We start from the raw sequence: 22455 nt of genomic DNA, 5'->3' as shown, positions 1-22455 counted from the left end.
TTTAAGGAAGCTGTTTTAAAAAATATTTTAATATACACTATGCCGAGTCTTAGAACAAAGAAAAAACTATTGACATTTGTTCATCTAAAAATTTCCTTCTAAACATATTTTCAATTATTGTAGAATATAAACCAATATATTAACCTTTATTAGACCATTTTATTGAAATACAACTGATGTAATTTAGTTTAATGTAATTAGAAAACAGTAGAAATCTTTAGAACCCTGTTATATCTTACTGCCAAGGGAAGAAAGTTAATGAGGAAAATTTTAAGTTGTATTCAAAGAGTGAAATAATTCATGGAACTTGTTTTATTTTTATGGGATTATATTTATATATATTTAATACAAAATGAAACCACAATCATCCTTGAGAGATTAAAATTGGGTATCACTATTTGGCAAGCAGACTAATGGCTTCCCAAAGTTGTCCTAAACCACAGAATCTGTGAATATGCTACATTACACTGCAAAGGATAAAGACGGAAGATTGAATTGTTTGGTTATTAGCTGACCTTAACATAGGGAAATTATTCTGGGTTATTCCAGTGTGCCCAGTGTACCACAGGGGTCCTGACATGTGCAAGAGAGAAGCAGATGAGTCATTGACAGAATGAATGGAACGTGAGAAAGGCTTGAACAGCCATTGCTGGCTTGAAAGCAGTAAAAAAACACAGGTGGCTTGTAGGAGCTGGAAAAAGCAAATAAACAAGTTCTCCCTTGAAGTGCTCAGAAAGGAACACGGTGCTACTGACATCTTGATTTTAGTACACCTCCCGAACTGCAAGATTATAGATTTGTATTGTTTTACACCACTAAGTATGTGGTAATTTGTTACAACAATGATAGGAAACAAACACAACTATAGTAGTAATTTTTCTGGAAATTGCAAGTTTAAAATTTTGAGACCAATTGAAGGAGAGGTACCTAGCAATAATAGTATCCACAGTTACAGTTTGCAGCAATGGCTACTCTGTTCTAGCTTCTAAAGCTTGTTTATGTGAGTATCTCCTGGGCTCTTCATTGTAACTTAGCCAGGCAGGAGAGGCCATGTGGGTGCATATTTTACAGCTAAGGAAACTGAGCTTAGGAGAGATGATGTCTCATAGACAGAGATAGAGTTCAATACCCAATCTCTCTTGTCGAGTTCTTCGAGCTGGGCACTTAGGCTTGTGTGCCAGCCAGCAGCGGTACACATAGAGAAGACTTTTAACAAACGTGAAGATTCTAATTCCACGGGCTTAATTACAGCTTGGATGTTGGAAGCAATTTGGATTCCCCCCCATTTTCCTGTTCTATACAGCATGAGGAGAAATAATCTCCCAAAGTTGCCAAAATATTGTCTTTCTACTGAAAACGTCACCATAGTTTTATTGTTTTATCCACATTATCTTTAAAATTAGTGACAATGTTTATAAGTGAAAAGAATCACTTTAAGCAGCATTTGGCATTATACACACTCAAAAACACCACACAACTCCCCCCCTCCCAAACAACATTGGAAAAATCTGCAATATGAAAACAGGTAAAAATAAATATTAGAATAAAAATTGGCAACAAGTTGCTCAGCCAGTGTTGCTCAGTGGTTAGTTAAAGCATCGTCCAGCACACTGAAGGTTCGAGGGTTTGATTCCTGGTGAAGGGCATGTACCTGGGTTGCAGATTCGATCCCTGGCCTCAGTCAGGGTGTTTTCAGGAGGCAACCAATCCATGTTTCTCTCTCACATCGATGTTTCTCTGTCTCCCTCCCTTCCACTCTCTCTGAAATCAATGGAAAAAATATCCTCAAATGAGAATTAAAAAATAGAAATTGGCAGCATCTTATGGCACATATTCAAATAAGCAAAAAAATGTTATTTGATTAAAAAATATATTATTTAGCTTTTAGGAGTGCAGTAGTGGTTCTAAATCAGAGGAATAAGTATCAAAGGTGATTCATATACAGTATATTTTGGCTACATATATCACTCATTGGAGAAACTAAGATTCTTAATTTTAGCATTATTAATTTTTTTGTGGAAAATAGAATCTCATTTCAACACTCAGAGTCACTTTTTAAAGACATTCCCCCCTATAAATAAATATTCCCATCATGAGTACTGTAAAATGTCAATGTAATCTCAGTTTTAAAAAATTTGTAGCATAATAATTATTGGTTTATTAGAATAATAAAGAACCAACAATAGAAAACCAATACCAACCCATTTTTGCTGTGACTTCACTTTTGAATGATAATTTATAACAAGGCATGAATTTCTAGATTGGCAATTATTTTCCCTAAGCACTTTGACTAGTGATTTTATGTTGCTACTACTTGAACCCTAGGACCTATAGTCTATACCAGCAGTATTCAACCTTTTTCATCTCATGGCACACATAACCTAATTACTAAAATTCTGTGGCACATAATGCAACTCTATTATATGACCTATATATTTATAGTTCAAGACAGGGCATTCACACAGGATAGCTATTGTGTTGACTCTTGTCTATTTTTATTTGACATTCTAAGGGAAAAGGCATTATTTATGCCCCTGACTAAATAGCCAGGTATTGCATATTTTTAAAATTCTTGCCGCACACAGGTTGAGAATCCCTGGTGTAAAATAAGGCCTTATATTGGCAGTTTGGAATTCCTGCTAATGAATTATGTTAAGAATATGACAAAATCAGACACCAAGCCAGGCTAGGTCAAATGTTATTTAAAAACATAACTGATGAGGATCAGTATTCATAGATAAATAATGAGGAAAGAAAACCAAAATGTAAAAGGGGCACAACAGTGTGAATAGAGATTTCACAGAGAAGAAAAACTGAATCTTCAATAAAAACTTTGCTGAAATTAAAGATGGGGGTAATTTTAAGTTCTGGAATGAACTAGTGGAAAAAGTTTTGGAATATGTTAGGGGCATATGAAGATAATAGTTAACTTTGGTGTGGTGGGAAGAGAAGAGAAGAGAGGAGGGTAATGTAGAGAATTTAACACTCTGAATAGCATTTTATTTCTTAAATAAAAAATGACCTGAAGCAATTATGGACACATCGTTAGACTTTTAAATATGAAATATTTCAAAGTTTCACAATAGCATGTAACCTAACAAGTTCCTAACTTTTTGAAGTTTAAACTTTTTGAAATTTAAATTGCAGAATCTCTGTATAAAATATACAGTATTGGTGCTCATGTCTCTTTTAATATAAATGATATGCACCTGAATTTTTTTCCTATGGCTTCTGTAACAAATTACAACAAACTTGGTAGCTTAAAACACCAGAAGTTTGTTCCCTCCTAGCTCTGGAAGCCAGAAGTCCAAAACTCAGTATCACTGGGCTGAAAACAAAGTGTCAGCAGGACTGTATACCCTCCAAATGCTCTATAGGAGAACATGCCCCTTGCCTCCTACAGCTTTGGTGGCTGCCAGAATTCTTTAACTTGTGATTCCATTGCTCCATCTTTCAAGGCCAGCATGTTCAAATCTCTTTTTGCTCCACCTTCACATTGCCTTTTCCTCTATGTGTGTGTGTCTGGGTCAGATTTATCTCACCTCTCTTACATGACACTCGTGTCTATATTTAGGAGCCATCTAGGTAATCCAGGATAATCTCCCCATTTAAGATCCTTAATTTAATCTCATCTGAAAAGACCCTTAAAGACCTTTAAAGGTGATATTTATAGATTCCAGGATTAGAACTTTAGATATGTTTGGGCCATTATTCAGCTTATTACAGAATCTATCATGCAACTTGCTATTTTTCATTTCACAATATATCTTTGAGAATTTTTCCATATTGGTTAACATAGACTTTTCTCATTCAATGTCAACGTGGTAGAGTGTGCTCAGGGTGAATATTTCACATTTAGTTTTTTAGTTTCTAAAGTGATGAGCAATGTTTTTATTTTTCAGTAGTACAGATATTTGACAATAATTGGTGCAGTGGTTAGAGTGATACATGCTATGATTTTTAATTGAATAAACTTCTATTCTCTATTGTACTGAAATAGAAGGGAGAAGACCTTTGATTTGGCTACATCCATTTCTGATGAAATATTTAAAACAATAATAAATAGAGAAAAGCTTTTTCTTGTAAAATATTTTTAGGAGAAAGATTCTGAATGGAGGCAAAGACAATAGCAATGTTACTGGATGAAGTATGGGCCTGGGGTGGGTCTGCCTATGGCCCGTCAGTAGTGTTTGGGTCCCTGACTTTGTATAGGAAAGATTTAACAACACTTGTCCATATGGCTTTTGAGAGTATGTTTATTAAAGCTGGGGACAGTGAAACAAAGGAAGGGTTTAAGGTAGAAGAGGCAATGGGAGAGAGAAAGTTAGAGGAAAGGGAGCCTTGGAGATAGGTTCTGGGGGTTAGCACAGGTCAAGCTGTCACTGACCATTGCTAAAAAATTGATTATTTTGCTTATATTATTTTTAATATTCAGGTAATTATAAAGATGCACTTTTGACTTTGCTATAATGTACCTGTATAAATGTTATTTTATTTTCTGAGAAAATTTTTTTTTTAAAAATAGTTTTTGAATAGCACTATTTTACAAGAACAACACTATGACAAGACCAATTTGTTAGTCAAGAAGCAAAATTTTAAAATGATATAATTTTATTTAAAAATTTTTTTATTAAATTTATTAGGGTGACACTGGTTAATAAGATTATATAGGTTTCAAGTGTACATTTCTATGAAGCATAATCTGTATATTGCATTGTATGCCCACCACCCAAAGTCAGATCATCTTCTGTCAACATATATTTGACCCCCTTAACACTTTACTACCCCGTATCCCCCTTCCCTCTGATAACCACCATACTGTCCATGAGTTTTTGTTTGTTTGTTTGTTTGTTCAGTGGAGCTACCATATGACCCAGCAATTCCTCTTTGTATCTAACCGAAAAATTTGGAAATAATTTTATTCTCAAAGATATATGCACCCCTATGTTCATTGCAGCATTATTCACAGTGGGCAAGACATGGAAACAACCAAATTGTCTTTTGCTAGATGGTTGGATAAAGACTATGTGGTACATATATACAATGGAATACTACTCATCCATTAGAAAAGATGAAATACTGCCATTTGCAACAACATGGATGGGCCTTGAGAATATCATGCTAAGCAAAATAAGTCAGACAGAAAAAGTTTAGAACCATATGGTTTCATTCATATGTGGGATATAAAACTGAAAGATATGAATTTTGGTTATTATTATTTTTTTATTAAAAACATATCTTTATTGATTTCAGAGAGAGGAAAGGAGGGGGAGAGAGAGAGAAACATCAGTGATGAGAGAGTCATTGATCGGCTGCAGCCCACAACCCAGGCATGTGCCCTGACCGGGAATCGAACTCCGGTCTCCTGGATCTTAGGTCGACGCTCAACCGCTGAGCCACGCCCGGCTGGGAGATTTTTAATAGCCCCTTTCACTCTCAGTTGTGTCCCTATTTGGATAATAAATACTTTTTCTTCAGTCACATTTGGGAATTCCCTGGACATGTCTTATAAATGCTGCTATCAGTTGATGCTCCCAGGGTTCTGCTGAACCTCCACTTTCTGGCTGAGTCCACCACTATTCCGTCAGGCACTCACCTTGGCCAGGTGCTACTCCTGTGTAGGCAGGGGTTCCCTATAGCACAGACTAGGGTGCTGCTTAGCGGTGAAGCACCACAGTGCTAGGCTAAGTAGTCCCCAATGGCACTCCTGAATATGATAGCTTTCTTTGACTTGACTGTGCCAAAGCTGACCTTTGGGCCAGAGGAGAAGTTGGGGAGACATTTTCTCTCCCCTTTGTCTTATGCCCTCTTAGAGAATCTTAAAGCAGTGTGGCTTGTGCTTCTGTGATTTACACTGTTTTTAGTTAATTCACTTTTAAAATTTTTGTTTGGTGTCCATCTGTTTCTAGCATGTGTCCAAGGACTTTCGTGGGGATAGAATGGACCACAGTGTACCCACAATCACCACTTTCCTCTGGCATTTAGAGTCAGTCTTTCTCTTAATTAGTTTCCTCCAGGAGGCACTTCTGGTTTCCTACAAGCAAATACTTGTCAGGCCATCCCTCAAGTTTACCAGACATTTTTAGATATGTCTCAGACTCAGACGTGGCATAACTTGAATTGTTTCCCAGGAGGCTCCTCAATTCCCTTGCAAATAGGCTTTGGCTTCCTTCAAACCTGTTTTCACAGCTAAAGTCTGAATTTCCACAGTTGGGCACAGTCTAGACTAAAATTGAGAGTTCCAATATATGATGAATTTAACAAGTAACAAATATTTAGAACAGCTCTTTATCTTGAGGGCATTCAATAAGTATCTAGCAAGTGTCTGTAACGGACAGGCATTATATCAGTTGCCGGGTGTACAAAGATATCTAGGCTACAGCCCTTGTCTTTAAGGAATCCAGTCTGCTAGATACAAATTAATACATAATTATAACATATTATTATAAATTACATAATATCAGGATATTTGAAGCACAGCAATAACATTATAACACAAAAAGGTATGCATATGCACAAAGAGATGAAGATATGAAAGAGGAAATTATGACTTACTGTTTCTGGAGTGTAGTATGTTTATGGCTGGGGAGGGTTGAAGAGAGGAGGGGTTGAGGTAATGGTGTAGAATGTAGATTAAAAGTGTGGGCATAGGCCGAATACCAATACTGTATTTCAAACTAAAGAACTTCAACTATGTAGAATCACTGGAAGATTTTAAACATGACAGAGACTTGATCTTATGTGTTTTAGAGAAATGACTCTTGCTGAAGGGGCTATGTATGGATTAGATAGCACTTGTTACCCAATAGAATGGAGACAGAAAGAGGAATGAAGAATATTGTAATTGTCTAGGCAAGAGATGATGAATAATACACAATGGGAATGGAAAGGATATTTTAGGAGAATCCTTACATTATTTAGGAAGCAGGATAAACAGGACTCAGTGATTGGATATGGGCATTGTGTGAGAGAGAGGGAGGAGTTTATGAAGACTCCTGGGTTTCTGATCTGAATACCTATGTAATGACATACTTTAAACTACTTGAAACAAGGAATACATGAGAGGGACAATTTTAGAAAGGAGAAATAGTGCATTCTCTGTTACAAATGACTAGTTAAAGGAGAGGGCAAGAATAGAAAAAGGATATAAAGTGAAGGGAAAAATAGAAGAGACAGGAGAAATAAACATGGGCAGAGTCAGGCAAAGATAGAAAAACAGTGTAAGAGGAAATCATAAAGAGTTGCAGAGTGACGCCTAGGTTTATATTTGAGAAGTAATTCCATTTTTGGTTCTGGGTAGTATGGCCTCTGAAGGAATGCCTATTTTAAATTTTAAATTATAGGCATTGCTGTTGTTTTTTATTCATGATTATAAGTCAAATAAAATAAAGATTTGGTTGTTGAATTGGAGAAAAGTAAAGAATGGTGTGGAAAAAGCAGAGAAAAGAAAATAGAGACCAAGCTTTGTTATCCTGCAGTAAAACCTGTGTTTATCAATGATGTCAGCTCTTGCAAAGGAATTTGTGTGTTTAAGATTCCAGAAAAACCAACTTAACTTTTTCACTGGATTCATATTCAGTTAAGATATCAGAAGTGGAGGAGCTAGAAAGATGGGATACATCTTATGACAATTTTTTAGTTTCTTTCATGAACTGGATAGATAGCCACACCTACCTGTAAGGGCATAAATAAGACAGAATCAGGATGAGAAAAATATTCACATGGATTGGTGTCCAATCACTGCTTCCAAAATTGTTTACACATAAAAATAATCACACGAGCTTGCTTGGCCAAGTGCTCTCACACTCACAGAAGTGTTTTTGTGGTATGATAAGGTTCATTTGGGAGTAAATATAACATATCCAAGTCAATAAACCAATAAATGTTTATGAAATACTGGGTCTTCTTTTGTTTGGGGAATATAAGCCTTGTCAAAACTATGAAACTTACTATAATAACATTTAAAAAATGATTGAAGAAAGTTAAAGATTGTTTGAATTTTTGCCTCATAAAATCGTTACATGCCAAAAGGTATTCTCTATGAATTTTGTTTTGGAATTGCCAAGGGCAAATATATTGTGGAATATGATTTATATTAGGATAGCCAATCAACATTTAATTGATTTTCAGTTCCTGAAACTGTAGCTTCAAATCTGGTCAATGTGGAGAAGAGGATCAGTAATTAAACAATAATGACTTTTTCAAATGGAGATAGCTAACATTATTGTAAATTGCTTTGCTGTGAGTGGGTTTGGATTTTTAATGGTTTTATAAATGATTTTGGGAATAAAACCAAACTTTTAATTACATTATTATTTTAAGCCTTAGTGTATGGATTTTTTACAAATATATATAAACCTATCACAGAAAAGGTATGTGACAACCTGAGAATTACTTTACTAACTGTGAGATAGCCTCTTCAGATACCTAAGGACCTCGGATTATTTTGATCACTCACCCGCCAATTCACATGAGATATCCATGGAAAGTAAACAGTTGTGCTGGGCAGAAGAACAAAACAGACAAGAAAGGAGCAAGACTTCAACCAGATTGCCCTTCTACACAGCATATGCTGGATTCTTACCCTAGTGGCTTAGAAACACTAGGGGACCATATCTGTAGTTATAGTCACCTGAGTGTGGGGATTGCTTTCTTCATTTTGTGGCTGCCTTGAGATATCTGGCTAAAAAATGCAGGCCCTGGCACTCTGAGGGGGGCCTTACTGGTTTAATGGTGGTCAAATTGCTTTGGAGGAAAGACTAAATTAATTGGTTAGTTACATACTGATCTATATGCTCTCTGAATCTTGTGTGGGGGAAAATTTAAGCAAATCTTGACAGTTCAGCACAATTGAACTCTGTTGACCACAGAGAATAATGTGGTGAGCAGTGGGAAATTCAGCAGGAGGGTTTGTTCCAGGAGCCCAAACTAGAGTGTCTCTGGTGGTCTACACCATCAGCCTGACCACATACAAGGAAAGGATGGAGTGCAGAGGTGATAGTTCAGATAGTTTTTTTGTGCACAAATTTCATGAACTTAAGTCAGACATAATGTTGTCTGGTTGGTTAAGTATTATACACAACTAGTATAGAGCTAGTTATAAGCCATTTAAATTTGGTGCACCATGAACTACTTATTTATCACACTCAAACAGTGCTTTTTTTGAGTGGTACTACAAAATCATGATGGATTTTAAAATTTTACTTACTTGTAATGTAATTTATTGCATAAGTAATGCCTGAATACATCTGGAGGGTTTCATAGAAAATGCAAGTCATCAAATAATTTTACACATTAATACTTATGTTTCATTAATACAAAATAACTTTAAAAAAACCATAACTACAATAACATTACCATACTCAAAATATTTAACATTTATTTCTCAATATCATTTAACACCCAGTCTTTGTTCTATTTCTCTCATTGTCTCAAAATTAACTTTTTTTCTTTCCTTTTTTTTTTTTACTGTGTTGGAATCAGGATTTTAACAAGACCAACACATTAAAAAAAAAAAAAATTGTTATGAAGAGGATTGGATAACGAAGATGTGGTATATATACACAGTACAATACTGCAATTGTTTTTTATATCTCTTTAGTTTTTTCTCTTTTTTATTTTCCTTTGAATCTATAATAGTTTTCTTATTTTCATTTACTTGTTGAATATACTGGGTCATTTATCCTGTAGAATTTCTCAAGTTCTGCATTTGACTGATTGTTTCTTCTGAATATGTCTTTCAGCTTAAAGTGTCATTTAACACATTCCTATTCCTATATTCCCTGAACTTTCTGTAAATGAGGTTATTGCTGGGGGCTTGATTAAATTAAGTTTCTTTTTAAAAAAATGTATGGAGTACTTACTGCACCACATGAGGAAGCACATACATCTTATAGGTGCTTTTTAATGATGTTAAGATTGATGAGTAGGTTCTGGTGGTATCAGCCTGATTCTTCCATTATAATTCCCCAAATATTTTTCACCTAATGATTTTAGTAGCCAGGGGTGATCATTTCTTAAATCCATTATCTCATTAGGAAGTGGATTCCAATGCTGCTATTTCTTTTGCAATTATTATTTCTTATTCTTTTACAAAGAAGATCTTTCACTAATCACCTTTGATTATCCTGAAATATGATCTATGTGGGAAAACAAGATAATGCCAGATTGGTTCTATTTATTTATGAATTATCAGCATATTGAATTGATGCCCTAGCAACATTTAAAGGTTATTATATCTTATTTATTTTATATATCATTATGAAACCATTGATTATATATAAATATATAAATATACAATTTATTAATTATAAGTATATATGAAATGTTTGATATGCTTCAGTCTACTGGAGTAATTATTCTTTTTTTGGTGTCTCAGATTGTTCCATCTTTGGACAATGGGAACAACTGCATATGTTCTTTCAGCATTACCCCAGTTTTTCATATTCTCTTTACTCTCAGGCACAAGCAACATATTATAGGATTATTTTGAACAGTTCTTGTTCCAAACATGAAATTCTCTGGTTTCTTTTAGTGAGTAGTAGTATTTAGAGACCACAATATGGATTTTTGTTGCCTTTGGCTTGTCCTTGTTTATAGGGTCTTTTAGTGGGAAGAGTTGGGAAGGAGATATATTTTGTAAAAAATAATTAATTATAAGTACACTCATGTTTTAAATTCAAATTTACTTAGTTAACATTACTTTTAGTATTCTATTTTAATTTATTTATTGTGATTTTGATCATCTCTTTGTAGCGTATTTTTAGTGGTTTCTCTAGGCCTTAAAAAATAATTTCCAGGCTCCTTGGAATCAACATTTACCCCTTCTATTGGAATGTAGAAGCCTTACTTCTTTATAGATCCTTTACCTACTCTCTTTAAGATATAGATGTGTCCTATGTAATATGTACAACATTAAACATTACAAGAGACACTGTTATAGTTTTTCCTTTTGACTATCATATTTTAAATATTTCAAAGTGCTCAATAGAAAAAAAATGACGTATTATATTTACCCAGATATTTATCATTTTCATTTGTCAAGGTCCAAGTTCTTGTCTGGCATCATTTTTCTTCTGTCTGAAATACTTCCTTCAGCAATTCTTTAGAGCAGGTCTATCGGATATGAATTTTCTTAGTTTTCTCTCATCCAAGTATGTCATTATATTACTTTCATTCCTAGAGGATATTTTTGCTGGATATAGACTCTGTGTTGACAGTTATTTCCTTTCAGCACTTTAAAAATATTGTTCCACTTACTTCTGATCTCCATATGGTTTCTGGTGAGAAATTCACAGTCGTTCAAATAGTGTATCATTTTTCTCTGACTGCTTAAAAATATTTTTTGTTTATTTTCCTGTAGTTCATTATGATGTATCTGGGCATGGATTTGTTTGAACTTATTTTCCTTGGGGCTCACTTATTTTTAAAAATCTAGTTTTACCCCTCATCTAGCTTAGAAACTTTAAGGCCATTATTTTTCAAAGATTTTTTCCCAGCATTTTATTCTTTGTCTTTTTTTTCTGAGACTTTAATAACATGATATTTGACCTTTTGTATTTGTCTCATAGGTTTCTAAGGCTCTGTTCATTTTTTCCAGTCTTCATTCTTTCTCTTGTTCTGATTAGGTAATTTCTAATGACCTATCTTGTCTTCAAGTTTACTGTCTCTTTTCTCTGTAATATCCATCTGCTATGGAGTCCACCCAATGAGCTCTTTATTTTGGTTGTTGTATTATTCAGTTACAAATTTTCCATTTGGTTCTTTTCATTTGGTTCTTCATTATATCTTTTAGTTCTTTGCTGGGAGTTTTTTTTTTTTTTTTAACATATGTTGCAAGAATGTTTGTAATTGCTTATTCCAGCATACTTTAAATATAGCTACTTTAAAGTTTTTGTCAGATTATTCCAGCATCTATGTTAATAGTGTGAGTGTTGGGTGTTTGTTGTTTATCATTTTCCATGTAACTTGAACTTTTTGTGTGTCTTCATATGCTAGGTAATTTTGGACTGTACCCTAAACATTTTAAACATTATGTCATGAGCCTCTGTGTCTTGTTTAAATTCTATGGCTAATGTTAACATTTTGTGTTAGCAGGCAACAGACCTGGTTAGGTTCTACTGCAAATTCCAACCTGACTTTTATGGCTGATGATTCCAATGTCAATTCAGTTTTCAAAGCCTTCATAGTGCTCTTTAGATCTGCCTTAAGTGTGTGCTAGCCAGCAGTCAGTAACACAGGCATTGGCATATCTGTTAGTTTCCTTCTCAGCATCATGGTATGCTAATTAGATTAGATTAGGATTAGATCTGTGCTTTTTTTTTTTTTTTAAATATATCTTTATTGATTTCAGAAGGAGTAAGGGAGAGGGAAAGGGTTGAAACATCAATGATGAGAGAGTCATTGATCAGTTGCCTCCTGCACGCCCCAGACTGGGGATCAAGCCTGCAGCCCAAGCATGTGCCCTGACTTGGAATCGAACTACGATCTACTGGATCCTAGATCGATGCTCAACCCCTGAGCCACTCCTGGTTGGGCAGATCCATGCATCTTTAATCTCCTCCCAGAACTTTCTGATTTCTGGGACTCCTCTTTTGGTTCTCTGGCCAGAAACCTGGAGTTTAGTTACCCTGCTTTGTTGTGTTCTGTCACTCACTTCTGTGAGTGAGTCTATGTCCTGGTCTAAATAAAAGTAAGACATACTGGGGCTGGGGGGAATTGGAGTTATTAGGGCTTGCCTTGTTTGTTCTTTTATTTTTATTCTCTAATATTTATTATTTATTTATTTTAAAACTTTATTTTTATTGTTGACACTATTACAGACGTCTGCATTCCCTCCCCCTTTGCCAGATTCCACCCAGCCCCTGCCCCCCCTTCCCTCTGGCCATCACCACACTATTGTCTGTGTCTGTGGGTTATGCATGAGTGTTCTTTGGCCAATCTCTCCACCTTTTTTCATCCAGTCCCTTCCCACTCCCCTTCCCTGTGACAGCTGTCAGTCTGTTTCATGTATCCATGTCTTAAAACTGCAGCTCTAACAGAGAGGAGGTTGCCTTCTCAGTCCTGTGGGTTCTTATGGCTCTTGTGGGTTCTCGCAGCTGTTGCTGACTCCCTGCCACAGGATTGTCAGTGACTGGGGTGCTAGAGAATGAGAAGAGAGAAAGAAAGTCAGGAGATTTTCACGTTTCCTTTAAGTGTCAGGAATGTCCTTTTCCGACCCACAAACAGAGCTAGTGGGCTTCTCCTTTCTGTGCTCATTTCTGGGTTTCTGGATGTGGTGAGTTCAAATAAGGAGACACCAGAGGTGAAAAGTGATAAACTCACTACCAGTTTAGTGATACTCAAATTCTGGTCACACCTGCTGTGATTTACTAAGGCTTCAGATAAGTGCTCATGCATTTAGTCCAGGTTTTATTATTTCATTCTATGGGAGAAATGGATGAAGCATGCTTATTCTATTTCCCTGGAACCTGAATCTTTTAATTTTTTTTCAATTGTGTAAAACATTATGTGTTTCCAAATCCAAAACTATGAACAAGAAACACTAACAGAAATCACGCTTTTATCATATTCTTTTTCTTACCCAGAGATAACCATATATTTTTAAGGTTTTTAATTATTCTTTTTTAATATTAAAAAATAAGCATCCATATTTGTATTCCCTCTCCCTTACTTCTTACACAAAAGATAACATACTACAAACACTCTCTGCATCTTGCTTTTTATCAGTTAATCATATGTCTTACAATCATTCTATAGCAGTATATAAAATTTCCTCATAATGTTCCATTGTATGAACTTACCATGGTTTCTTCACTAGTTTCTTAATGTGGAAATATGCATTACGTCTGGCCTCTGATTATTACTAATCAGTGTAGACTTAAAAGCAAACTTTATTACGCATTTTATTTGGGAAAATGGAATATAGTGAGAAGGCTTCACAGTGTTTTTTATAACCCCAATCATTTTGGCTTCCAGATGTAATTTATAGCCAATGTTGTAAATCTCAGTAATAATTCTTAGATTCATTACACATGCAATAACACTAAGATATTTGAATGTTGGGATTTGCTCATAGACACTGTCTCTAACTGTAGGCCACTCCTGGTGATGATGATTTGTGAATAGCTTGACTTCCTTAAGCAATTTTCCCACTGGTATTTTTGGAGAGGCAAAAAACTGTCAGTTTGTCACCACTGAACTGGTAACAGAAAAATAGGAAATGGGGCATTTAAAGGCTAAAATAGCAGAGGTAATAGTGATGATTGTTATTCATCGTTATTGAAGCAGTGAGGTTGCTCCACAATTTGGAGTATAGTAATATGAATATTGATTGGGAAGAAAACTGAGTTCAGTGCTTCTACTATAGGAAACACTTTAATCTGGGATTTTCAGGGACATATTGTTCAAGGGTTTTACATTCAGTATTGCTCTTTTGGGGTATTAGACAAGCATGTAGAAATAACATTTGAATAGAAGACTCTAGCATAGCCTACATAATGGCATAATTTAGAATATCATCAGATGTCATGAGAAGGAAGGCTTCTAATAAACTTGTGATTAGCACAACTTTTAAGTACTTAGCAACAGAGGTAGCTGTGGGACCCCTTGATTCCTGTCAGTGTCTGCTGGATTCAGATTCCTAAGTAACATTATTCTTGAACCATACCCATCCCTCCTTACTTATCCTTGTCTGCCTTTGGCTAAAGAAAAGGAAATGATAAAAACGTAGTCTAAGGAAAACCTGAAAATTCTGCTTTGCTGTTAGGGTAGAATATGTCATAGACAACGTGTGTGGAACCTTGCCTGGATAAATACTAGTAGTGTTAAAATGGTGGCCCTGAACTATCAATTTGGTATTTTGCTTTTGTTCCTTGGATACTTCCATGCTGTTCTTCTGGAAGTCATTCCTGATTCATCCAGTTCTGATCTTATGGTGTCATATTTGTATTCTTAGAAGTATAGGTTATTATGAAGTATTGAGAAATCCAGAAGTACACAGAGTTTCCAATCTGAAGGTGATCAACCTGACATAACCAATAAGATTTGGTGGTCCTTTGGTAACATCCTCAAGCATCTGCTGTTGGTGGAGGAGGGGAGGAAAAAAAATGAATATATATTGAACATTTGCTATATGGCAGGTAATGTTAAACACTTCATATAAATATCTTATGTAACATTCATAATAAAACTTTAGGGGTAGGTATTACTACATTAATTTGTAAACCAGGAAAGTGGAGTTCCAAAATATAAATAATTTGCTTAGAAATATTTCAAGTTTAAGATTAAAACTGTTCTTAGCTGTAAGAACAAGTGTTTGAACTCACATGTGGCTTGAGCTCCTCTCACCATGCCTCACTGAACTTCTTACTCAGGTAGGGTTAGTCTTTAAAAGACCCTGGAGGAGTGGTAAGGTGCTACTTAATAGGGACTGATATGGGTGTTGTATAAAAGTCTTATTAATGTATTTACAGATATGCTTGTAATATCCATAAGTCTCATCTTAACTAGTATATTTGATGTGTTTGTTTAGTAGCTGTGGCTGATTGAAAGACATTGCTTGTTAGACTACTTAGTATTTTTCTTAGAGTAAAATACATATATTTAATTTTATAGTGAATTTTTACAGTAGCTAAATATAGCAGAATAACATTGGTTTCTTTTCATAAGTTGGAATTCTAAGATGTTGTGAATAAAAACAAAAACTGAGAAAAATTTTTGGCATCCTGATGATTGTGATTATTCTATGACAGAAAAATGTGTCCAGGGATCCCTTGCTAATAAGACATCAGGATGATGGTGGGGTGGCAAGGAGGAAGGCTTATGTTAGCTGATGAAAGTTCTCAAAATCTTGACTAGGGGTTGAATAAGATATACTTCAAGTAGAGAGTCACATGATTTATAGATATGAGCTCTTTACATCTCTGGAACTCTTTGCCATCTTCAATAAGCACAAGTAGAGTTTGAATCTCCATGGGAAGCCAGGCAGGTAGGGTTGCTGTGACAGGTCCTTCTGAGCTTGCTTAAATATGCCACAAGTGAGTGAATATCTATGGATACCCAAGAAGGCCAGGTGGTTAAAATTTGTATTAAAACAAATCATTTTGTTATAACTTCTGGTTCTGAATTAAGGATGAGGCATCAAAATTCTTTAGAATCTAGGAGTGCAAGGAAAGGTATGCAAGAGGAGTTTTTATTTTTGCCAACTGCATTCCAATAAATAGATACCTGTCTTCTTTTAAGACAGAAGAGAACTTAATATAATTGACCTTATGCAGGTTGTGAAGAAAATTAGAAATTCTGTCTCATACTGAGAGCTATAAGTTTTCATCAGCAACTTGAAACTGGCCTGAGGGTCAGGTCTTACTACCTGAAATTGTACCTCTGTTTCTTAAGATGCATTACTTAGAACACCAGTGCCACAAAACGTTTGTAGAAAAAAATGTTCCACTGTTAAATTTTTTAAGTTTGGGAAATACCCTATGGTATATCTACCTATTATATAATTACAATACACTTTAATGTATGAAATAAGTTTTCTCATAATTCAAATAATAATTGAAAAACAAAACAACAAAAACTGTTTAACTTTGTTTAGTGGTCATCTTAATAAGATTTCTCTTATTAAGATTTCTTAGAGCTAGTAGTAAGGCAGTGCGTTTTTGGTAAAAGGATAAACAAATAGACTGATAGAATAGAATAGAGTTCAGTAACAGAACATCATAATTTATGACAAAGATGACACTGCAGTGCAATGAATAAAGTATGGTCTTTTCAATAAAAGGTACTGGGTCAGTTATATATGTGTAGGAGAAAAAAATGATCCTTACGTCGTAATCTAAATTTGAAAGGTAAAACAATATGGCTGTAGGAGAAAATGTAGCAGATCATCTTCATGGAGAAAAAATATTAACAGGACACAAAAAAGAAAAAGAATAGTAAAATATCCACATTAAAATTAAGAACTCTGTTCATCAAGGGACACCATTAAGAAACTAAAGAAACACGGAATTTAGAGTACAGCATAAGGAATATAGTCAACAACATTGTAATAACTGTGTATGGTGTCCAGCAGATACTAGATTTATTGGGGAATCAGTTCAAAAGTTATATAAATGTCTAACCACTATGCTATACACCTGAAGCTAATATAGTATTGAATGTAAACTGTAAGTGAGAAAAATAATAATAAAAAAGAAACTGGAGAGGTAAGCCACAGCCTGGGACAAATACTTGTACTATATATATCTGAAAAAAGATTAATTTGTAAAATATATTTTAAAAAACTGCCACAAATCAGTATGAAAAAGGCAGACAATCCAATAGAAAACATAGACAAAAGATTTGAACAGTTATGTCAGAGAAGAAGGTATTTGAATAGCCAATGGAGATTTTTAAAAGTACTCAAATTCATCAGTCATCAGGAAATTGCAAACTAAAACCAACATGATAACAAGGAATGGCTAAAATAAAAACAGAAAATTCCAAGTGTAGTCAAGAATGTAGAGCAATGGCAATGCTCATTCACTGTTGGTGAGAGTATAAATTAGTATAACTACTTGGGAAAACCTGTTAGCAGTGTCACCAAAGCTGAACATATGCTTGTCTTATGACTCAGTAATTCCACTCTTGGATTATATATATCCAACAAAAATGCATCTATATATTCACCAAAAGACATGCACTATAGAATGTTCATAGCAGCACTATTTGTAAGGACATCCAAAGGGGACAAAAGTGTGATAAACTTTCACAATGGTATATAATACAGCAATGAGAATAAACAAACTACAACTACACACAATAGCACAGTGTAGTGATTGCAAGGGGGAGCAGGGTGAGTGGAGGTGGAGGAGGGCATAGAGGGGATAAAATGAAATTAAAACTAAAAATAACATGGATAAATCTCACAAATATAATTTTCAGGTATAACAGGCAGACACAAAAGATTACATACTGGATGATTCTATTTATATAAAGTTTTTAAACAGGCAAAACTAATCTGTGGGGTTAGATATCAGGACAGTGGTTACTCTGGAAGGAGACTCAAAGGGTTTTTGTGATGCTGGTGTTTGCTTTACTTTGTGAAAATTCATTGAGCAGTATACTTGGGATTTGTGTGTTTCCCTGAACATTTGATATACTAAAATAAAAAGTATGCTAATTTTGCCCTCAGGTGATGTCTGGAAACAATGTCTAAGGATATTTTTGGTTGTGCAATTGAGGGTGCTTCTGGCGTCTGGTAGACAGAAGCCAGAGAAGCTGATAAACATCCTACAATTTACAGATCAGCCTTCTCCTGCACTAAAGATAAAAACAATGTAAAAAAAAGTATGCTAATAAAGACAGATATATCAAAACAAAAATTTACTTTAAAAATGATTTTTATATCTAGGCTCACAAGGAATACACTTTGGGAAATGCTTACTATTCACACACTGCTATTGATATATATCATTCAAGTAATATTTTTTATTAAAATAAGATCAGATGAAATGATATTCAAGGGAAAACATTAATGGATACTTTTTCCAATTAATGATCTAATTTATCATTGTTTGTGTATTGAAGACAGTGCAGCTCTGAGTGGTAAATTATGAAGGAATTATTTAATGAGCATTTGAAAAGCAATGAAGGAAAGAGAGGCATTTTAATTATATAAATATTAAAACAAGATCAAACTGAGATTGTTTTCTAGTTTTGAGCAATAGAAACTTTTTAAAATTTTATAGAAAATATGTAAAAAAAAATTCTTCAGCAAACAGCAAGTTTGTGGGTTTCTTATGATAATCTAATCATTTTATACTTTAGGTTTCCATTTATCATTGATATGTGAGTTAAGTTGTACTCATACCAGTTTATGAAATATTACTCTTTCCTAAGTTCCCTAATATATGTTCTACTAGTAATTTCAGAGACATTTTTAATGACAGAATGTGTGCCCAGATCTTTGCCTAGATGCCTTTCTCTTATACTAATTAAATAATTAAATCACTGGTTCCAGAATGTTGAGATGCCAAATGTCCAGTTTCTCTGCTTCCACAGACTTCATACTCTGACAGCCAACAATTGCTCTAAGTGTCTGACATTCAGAAATTGGAGAGAATAGGTCAGGACTGTAGCAAGTTGGTTTGCATATTAAGTAGCTGTGAGTGAGAGGAAGGAGACAGGCTCAATGGTAATTTCTCTTAGTTATTTTCTGTGGTTGTCGTAGTCTTTTTTTGTTTTTTTCAAGAGAAAATAAAAACTAGATTGATTATTCTTATCTCAACTGTACTTCTTTTGTAGTAATCCCTCTGGAAAATACTGGAATCTGAAAATTGAGGTATTCAAAAATTATATATTGTATTTATAATATGGTCAAATGAGATCGTTATACTTACTGCCATGATACATATTTTTAAGAGAATTTGAATCATTGAATATGACACTGAAATTTTTTCTGTGGCAACAGCTTTACAATATTCCTGCTTAAATTGCTTTTAATATAGCAGGTTTAAGCTTTGAAAATTCACTTCACATTAAAAATTTTATTATTTATAGTCAGCCCTTTTTACTCAGATTTATAAGGAAAGGGTTGCTTAGAACATTCAAATTTTTAATTCAATCACAAATCTTACGTTAGCTAATGGTTTTAAGTTTCTCTTCAGTAGAAATGTTTGCCTTATGTTTTGATGAATGCATTTGCTAAAGTTTCACTGCATGTATTTTCTCCTCCTTACCTGTGTAGAGAGCACAAGTGATGCCAATAAAATGACCAAAAGGGAGAGAAGGAAGGAGTAGCAGCAATAGCAGTGTCAGCAGCAAGGGATTAGGCAAAATTAGCAGATTTAATAATTCATGTCTAAATAACCAAGTCACAGGTCAAATCTCATACAGCACCTCCATGGGAAATAACACTTTTGTTGCTGTGCTGAAGTTTTATGGTAATAAATATTATTAAATATGGGGGAGTTTCCATTCCTTGCCGTTGACTTCCTGAGCCAGCAGCAGGTGATTTATGGAGTCTGAGTCTGTGTGCTGACAACTTCATGGGGCATGTGGGAAAATGATTGTGAGGTGATTACAGAGTAATATCCATGAGCTGGTGCTATTAGAGGGTGTTTAATGGTGCCACCATTATAGGGCAGGTATCATGACAGTGTGCAGGAGAGGTGTCTAGGGCTTTTAGGATGGATGCTGTTTGAAACTCAGTGGCTAAAATTCTTAACAGTCCCTTAGTGCATTTGGAACTTGATATTAGATCGCTATTGTACAGTGTCTGTTATACTTATGTATGTACTTGTAACTCAGTTAAAGCCATTTTACTTTTATTTTAAAGATAGTATTCAATTGTTTGCAAGCAAGCGCATTTGCCATTTTCATAAAGTACCATGATAAAGGAACCCTCTAAGCACTGTTATTTATTTATAAATAGTTTGGATAGACCCTGTTGGAATATTATAACCAAAATTCTGGTGCATGAAATGGGAAAAATCAGTTAAATAATTGTTATTAAGAAACCCTCTTAATTGAAATTTTCTTCCTAGCTGAATGTTTGTTACATTGCTTTAGTAATTTGGTAATCTTAAAAACACATACTGAGCTTCAAGATCCTGAATCATTGTAAAATGTCTTTGCAATAAATCCTTCATGATTAATATTTGTTCTTATTTAATGCTACATATTTATTTGCATGCTTACTTTTTTATAAAAATTTATTTTCAGTTACAGTTCACATACAATATTAAACTAGTTTCATATGTATAGCATAGCGATTAGACACTTATATACCTTATAAAGTAATAACTCTGATAAGTTTAGTACCTATTGGACAACATACTTAGTTATTGCAAATTATTGACTATATTTCCTATACTGTACTTTATATCTCTGTGACTATTTTTATAACTGGCAATATGTATTTCTTAATTCTTTTCACCTTTTTCACTCATCTTCCCAACTTCCCTCCCATCTCGTGACCCCCAATTTGTCCTCTGAATCTATGAGTTTGTTTCTGTTTTGTTTGTTCAATTAATATATATATTTTAAAAGCCATGGTATAAGTTTTAACATCTGAAACTGGTTATTCTTAGTATTTTGGTTTAAATTACCAATCGACAATCTGTCAAACTAACGTCTAATATGATCTGGTTCATTGTTAACATTATTTTGTTTCTAGAAAATAGATAGATATTAATATGATGTTACAGCCTTGTCTATATTACAGTTAGCTTGTAATTAATTATGGTGGGAATACTTACACCATGGAATTGCAAATGTCATAAATCACACCTCCCACTTCCCCACTGGCTGGTAAACATTTACCAGCATACCAATGGGTGTAGCAGAGAGAGCACAGCTTTGAGATTAGTCAGATCTAGGATACAATTGTACCTCTCCCTCTCTCTCACTTTGGCAAGTTATTAAACTTTCTTAAATTTCCTATTTTTTAACACAAAAAGATGGAGTGTTGTAAAAATTAGCTTAGCTAATATACAAATTACCTGGCAAAGGTTCTTAATGGATTTTTGAATCTTTTTTTCCTCCTGGTAGAACTGGACCTAGAATCTGGGGTGAGAATGAATTGTGATCGGTGTCCAGATTCTGCAACTGTGGACAGAGAAGAAGGGTCAGAATTTGGGCAGCAGGAAAGAAGTTCTATGTTAGAGACAGTATATGCCAAACAGTTACACCTAAGATCTGCCCCAGGGGAAGTGGAGAAAAAAGTCTTTGACAGTAGAAACTTCTACATTGCATATAGCACCTCCACAGTGTCAAGGATAGCCTAGGTCTTCCTATTTTAGAGAGCTGTGCCGAATTGGGGTAGGCAGCCCACGCCTGGGAAGTGGGACACCCTGGGTGGTTGGAGTGAACCCTGGGACTAGATATCAGAGTGATAATGTTATTGTAGGCGGACTCAGTCTGAGCATGGGCCTGGTTCACCACTTTGGAGGGACAGACCGTATGGGGGCTACACAAAGGTCAGTAGTGCAGGGACCCAGGGGTGCCCTGCTACTCAAACTGGCTTCCCTCGGACATGCGGATACTGTGTGTAGAGTTGGGAGCTGGGCTGAGGGCTGCAGCACCTCCAGGCTTCCTGATGGCAGGTCCTGCCACACCCCCTTTCCCACTGCAGGGAGCCCTGGGGGAATCTTCCCCATTGGCCAAGATGCTGCAAGGGGAGGTTCTTACATCCAGCCCCTGGCCAAGAGCTAGAAAGATGAATGGACAGGGCCTAAGTGTGCCAAAAGCTAGCAAGATAATTGGATTGAAAAAAGGCCCTGCCCTGCCTATCCCTATAATAACCTTGGGCTTGAGCAAGAAGTGGTGATGGTCTTTGAGACAGGAGTCCACCATTCTCCCAGGTCCCTTCTTTTGTACCAGTACCTATCTCACCAGTTTGGCTTTTATTTTGGCAGGCAGCCAAACCTGTGTTTTTGGTTACAATAAAAGCCTTTTTCTTCGAGAAAGGAT

Source organism: Miniopterus natalensis, chromosome 1 (genome assembly GCF_054644295.1).
Source record: "Miniopterus natalensis isolate mMinNat1 chromosome 1, mMinNat1.hap1, whole genome shotgun sequence".
NCBI classification, from domain to species: Eukaryota; Metazoa; Chordata; class Mammalia; order Chiroptera; family Miniopteridae; genus Miniopterus; species Miniopterus natalensis.
Note: the sequence above shows the minus strand (reverse complement) of the source record.